Raw genomic sequence first — 6325 nt, forward strand, 5'->3', positions numbered from 1 at the left:
TTAAGATTTCCATTATTAGTGGGAAATACAAGGAACTTTTTCTATCATGAACCTACTTAGAATAAAATCAAGTGGCTTGAAGAAAATTTTACCAGAAATTTAATGTTGCAGTTAAATATATTTTCTGTCTTTATAACTTCTAATTTTAAGAAATTCTTATTAATCAGCTAAGAACAGTTTAAAAGTCTTCGATGTTAAATGAAAGAAATCACAGAGCCATGTGCAAAGTAAGATACCATTTTTGCTTAAAAAAAAAACAAACACAACAATTGTTTATAAATCCACACGTGACACATGTAGAAAAAAGGATGGACAACTGAACACCAAACTCTTAACAGTGGAGGGAAATACATGGGATGCACTTTTTATAATTATCTTAAGGTTGATTTTTTTTTTCCTCCAACAAACATGTTTTTCATTTGAAATTGAAAGTTTTTTTTTTATTTTGAAGAAAAGCCTAGCCACTTTCTATTCACCAAAAAATGCTGACTAGTGCATTGAGAATAGTTAGGCAGATAATAAGGAAAAAGGTTTTTCTCTTAGTAAAACAAGACAACTAATCTGCCTGTATTGAAGAGATAGCTTGAAGGTGAGCCATGTGCATCAGGCTCTAGATTTCATTACCAAGGGAGGATTTTCCACTTGTTTCTTTCCTTGGTTCCCAGTGGACTTGAGAAGGGGAAATATCTTTACCCAGTAAAATTTTAAAACTCTGCTGTTTTTTCACTTGTTCAAGACTTTGAAATGTGATTTATTATTACCATTGATTTTTATGGAGACAGATGACAGTAATCTTCTATTTCTTAAATGGAGAAACTAAACTTAAATCTATTATTCTGCATCAAATTATGGACAGAAGCACCAAGGAAAATTCAGGTATGAGTCTAATAAGTCCACAAAGAGGCAGCCTCAAAGGTCTGTCCTTTGATTAAAGGCTAAGTACTTAGTTATCTTTTATTTTCTTGTCCAAAGTTTTAAAAACTTTGAAATAAAGTACTTCCCTGGTCAGCCAGTGATTAAGAATCCTCCTGTCAATTCAGGGGACACAGGTTCTACCCTTGGTCTGGGAAGATCCCACATGCTGCAGAGCAACTAAGCCCATACATCACAACTACTGAGCCCACGATCTAGAGTCCATGAGCCACAGCGAAGACTCAGTACAGCCATAAATAAATAAATAAATAAATAAATAAATAAATAAATAAATAAACAAAACTTTTTAAAAGACTTTGAAATAAAATGATTATATATATAGAGCTATTAAGTGTTTCTAGAATTTAAGAAAATACCAGCTGAACTAGTTGAACTGCTACATCTGCTTTCAGTTATGCTTTGGAAAAGTGCTGTAGCATTTTATTTTTTAGCTATAATTAGCTGTTTAGACAAGGGGTTGGCAAACTATTGGCAGTGTGTCTGTCCTACCCTACACCTGTTTTTGTCAATACAATTTTATTAAAACATAGCCACACTCAACCGTGTACGTATTGTCTGCGGCCGTTTCTCACTATAATGGGAGCAGGGACTGTGTGACCCACAAAGCTTTAAATATTTACTGTCTAGCCCTTTACAGAAAACATTTGTCAACCCCTGAAATAGATTAGTGAAACTTACAGAGAAAAATATAAGCATTTATCCAAGAGTTTTCTTTCCTTCCATATCCAGGTAATACTTTACTTATTTGACTGCTTTCTCCACTGGATTATTAAGCATTGTGAGAGCAGCAGACTCTCAGTCTAAGATACCACTGTATCCCAACCCCCAGAATAGTCCCTGAACTATGTTCTTAAGAGTCAACTGTACTCCCAAATTTTCTTACATCCACAACTGACAAGATTTTTTTCTTTTTTGAATTTGTGGAAGATTTGCCAATTAAACTTCCTAGTGTTTTGTTTTTTCTTTTAATTTTTCAAGGTGAAGATCCTTTAACATTTTTCTGATTATAAAATGACATACTCATTATGAAATTAAAATTAAAGAAGCAAACATAAAACATCCTCTAGCACCTGGAATAACAAATGTTAAGATATTTTAGTGAACATCTTGATAATCTTTTCATTCACTTACCAACCATTTTTGCAGTGTCTCATGTACATTAGAACACTTGAGCACTTTTATTAGCAGAAGATTATGTCAGATTATAATTTTGCCTGCTGACACACCTGACATTGTCTAAAGGACAGAGCCAAATACAAAAAGAAATGCCTGTATACAGTATGATACCTAATAATACACTCACAGTATATATATTACTGTATATATATTCACAGTATATATAATACTGTGAAAGTCTTAGGTCACAAACTATCTCATCACAGTTTTTAAAAATTGAGAAAACAGTGTCAGAACACAAAACTAGAGGGAATGCCAGAATTTCTAAAATAAAGTGATCATGTAACATTTACAATAGTATTGCTCTTTATTTGCTTTAATCTGTTCCTTTTTAAATTGTGATCTCAGCACATGAGTAGTTGCAATATAGAGAGAGTAATATGGCATGTATTATTTTTGTGTTCTAGATGTGGAAATAGATTCAGATAAGTTAAATAATTTCCCAAGGTCTCAGAGCAAATAAATGGGTTTTGAACTAATATTCAAGTGCTTTTTTGGTATACTTAATTTTTCTTGATTGCGTATTATTCCTAGCACATTATGTGCATTTTTTTTTTTTTTTCATTTAAAGTCACATTTTCTGGTGTCCATTCTGCTACTATCCTATAACTCTCAAAGAAGAAAATTTATGTAAATGGAAAAGGAGACATTCCATGGACCTTCAAAAGTATGTTTTCTGTGGTTTTTATTTTTAAAAAAAATTGGGAGGTGGAGGCATAATTCTGTATTTGTTTTTCTTGAGGACACTGGTGTATGTTTGTTGTTGTTTAGTCACTAAGTTGTTCAGTGACTTTATTTCTCTCTTCATCTACAGCCAGGATTTACCAACATCTCAAACTTTTTACTCTCATGATTCCTTTATACTCTTTGAAATTACTGAAAACCTAAGGAGCTTGCTATATATACAGTTATTTGTTGCTATTGTTGTTCAGTCGATCAGTCGTGTCCGACTCTTTGTGATCCCCTGTACTGTAGCCCACCAGCCTCCTCTGCCCATGGGATTATCCTGGCAAGAATACTGGAGTGGGTTGCCATTTCCTTCTCTAGGATATCTTCCCAACCCAGGGATTAAACTCCTGCATTAGCAGGCAAATTCTTTACCACTGAGCCACACGAACTTCCCCCATAGTGTTATTTACCATATAGAAATTAAAGCCAAGATATTTTTAAAATAATCATTCATTTGTAAATTAAGTTAACGTTAGCACAAGTACCATTTTTGAAAATGACAAATTTAGTGGCAAGAGTGGTATTGTTTTATATTTTTCAAATCTTTTTAATTTCTGGCTTAAAAAGATAGCTCTATTTTATTATCTGTTCCTTCATTCAGTCTGTTCCAGGGTCCAAGTTGTGTAAGCTCTGGAAAGCTTCCTCCTATACTCGAGAGGAAAGTGAAGAAGGCAGATAACATCTTGGTATTATCATGAAGTAGTTTGAACTTATGACCCCCTGGAAGGATCTGAGGTCCTTGGACTTTACTTTGAGAATTGCTGCTCGAGACAGCAGACACAGTGATATGTGTTGAAGACAAAAGGCCTAATCTGTTCCCTGGAATTAATGGGATCCAAGACTAAAGAAACAAAAGAAATAAGTTGATTTATGAAAGAGTCTGATACATTCTATAAATTACTACTGAAACTGATCAAGACCCCCAAAACAGAGAAGATAACTTAACAGTTTGATAAGTACACTTTAGAGTGCAAAGGAGAATCTATTTTAGACAGGGTGACCAGGAGAGGTCTCTGAAGAAGTGACATTTAAGCTGAGACCCAGCCATGTGAAGAGAGGGAGGACCATGTCCTCTGAACTAGGAAGTAATTTGGGCTACCTTACATTATTCCCTTGTTTATTATCTGCTCCTCCCACAAGGAGGACAGGGTCTTTCTCTTTCTTGTCCATTGTTATATTCCCAGCACCTCATACAGAACCTGGCATGTAGGATATACACATTGAGGTTTTTTTTTTTTTTTTTTGGCCGCACCACACAGCATGTGGGATCTCAGTTCCCTGTTGTTATTTAGTTGCTAAGTCTTGTCTGACTGTCTGTAACCCCATGGACTGTAGCCCACCAGCCTCCTCTGTCCATGGGATTTCCCAGGCAAGAATACTGGAGTGGATTGCCATTTCCTTCTCCAGGGGATCTTCCCAATCCAGTAATTGAACCCACATCTCCTGCTTGGCAGGCAGATTCTTTACCACTGAGCCACCTGGAAAGCCTCTTAGTTCCCTGACCAGGAATCAAACCCATTCCCTCTACATTGGAAGCATAGAGTCCTAACCACTGGACCACCAATGGAGTTCTATAATGACAGATTTCTGAATGAGTAAAACAAGTCCTAAAGAATACTGAGCAGAAGGAGAGAGACACAAAGATTCAGAAGACAGGATTCCAACCCCACTAAGATGTGTGGGCTATTAGAAGGTTGGGATTGTATTCTAGGTACATTGGGAGGTATTTTAAAGCAGAAGGAGGCTATGTTCCACTTGGGTTTGAGTCCACATTTTCAGCTGTATGGAAGATGGACTGGAGGGGAGCAATAGTGGAGTGACATCAGGTAAGCTTTTCGCAAGACTCTGGTTGTGAAATGATGGCCTGGACTAATAGCAACAGTGATGGAGAGGAGAGGCAGAAGCAAGGTGTATTTTAGACCTATAACTAACATGACTTGAGGATGAAATTAATTTGGAGAATAAAGATAGGGTGAATCAAGATGATGCCAGAATTACTTCTTAAACACCTGAGCAGGTGGCCCAGCATATGGAGGTGAGACAGTTCGTGGGGCTGCAGTGGAGAAGACCAGGCTGAGAGGCAAAAATCAAAGGTACTTTTCTGAGTACAGTCAGCCCCCTCTTACACAAGCTTTCACTTTCCAAAGTTTCAGTCCATAATTTCCAGTCCAAAGTTTCAGTTCCCATTTCATAAATGGAAAATTCCAGAAATAAGCCATAAGCTTTAAATTGCACAACTGTTTAGCATAGTGTGATGGCATCTTGGCTACCCTGGGACTTGAATCATCCTTGTCCAATGTATCTATCTCACACCTCAGCCACTTAGTAGTCATCATCAGATTGACTGTCGTGGTATCACAGTGCTTGTGTTCAGGTCACCCTTATCTTGCGATCCACAGTCAAAGGCTTTAGTGTAGTCAATGAAGCAAAAGGAGATTTTTTTTTAATTCCCTTGCTTTTTTTATGACCCAGCTATGTGAAAGCATTTGACTATCTGGATCACAACGAACTGGAAAACTGTTAAAGAGATGGGAATACCAGACCATTTTACCTGCCTCCTGAGAAACTCGTATGCAGGACAAGAAGCAACAGAACACAACATAGAACAAGGGACTGGTTCAAAATTGGGAAAGAAGTACATCAAGGCTGTATATTATCACCCTGCTTATTTAACTTATATGCAGAGTACATCATGCAAAATGCCAGACTGGGCAAAGCACAAGCTAGAATCAAGATTGCCAGGAGAAATACCAACAGCCACAGATATGCAGATGATACCACTTTAATGGCAGAAAGTGAAGAGGAACTAAAGAGCCTCTTGATGAAGGTGAAAGAGGAGAGTGTAAAAACTGGCTTAAAACTCAGCATTCAAAAAATGAAGATCATGGTATCTAATTCCGTCACTTCACAACAAATAGGAAAAATGAAAACCGTGACAGATTTTATTTTCTGGGGCTCCAAAATCACTGCAGACGGTGACTACAGCCACCAAAATAAAAGACACTTGCTCCCTGGAAGAAAAGCTATGACAAATCTAGACAGCATATTAAAAAGCAGAGGTATTACTTTGCTGACAAAGGTCCATATAGTCAAAGCTATGGTTTTTCCAGTAGTCATGTACAGATGTGAGAGTTGGGCCATAAAGAAGGCTGAGCACCAAAGAATTGATGCTTTCAAACTGTGGTGCTGGAGAAGACTCTCTTAAGAGTCTTTTGGACAGCAAAGAGATCAAAAAGACTGCTTCGGTCTGTCCTAAAGGAAATGAACCCTGAATGTTCATTGGAAAGACTGATGGTAAAGCTGAAGCTCAAATACTTGGGCCACCTGATGGTAAGAGTCAATTCATTGGAAAAGACCCTGATTCTGGGAAAGATTGAGGGCAAGAGGAGAAGGCAGTGATAGAGGATGAGATGGTTGGATGGCATCACTGACTCAATGGACATGAGTTTGAGCAAACTCAGGGAGGGTGGTGAAGGATAGGTAAGCC

The sequence above is a fragment of the Odocoileus virginianus genome, chromosome 9 (assembly GCF_023699985.2).
Source record: "Odocoileus virginianus isolate 20LAN1187 ecotype Illinois chromosome 9, Ovbor_1.2, whole genome shotgun sequence".
NCBI lineage: Eukaryota > Metazoa > Chordata > Mammalia > Artiodactyla > Cervidae > Odocoileus > Odocoileus virginianus.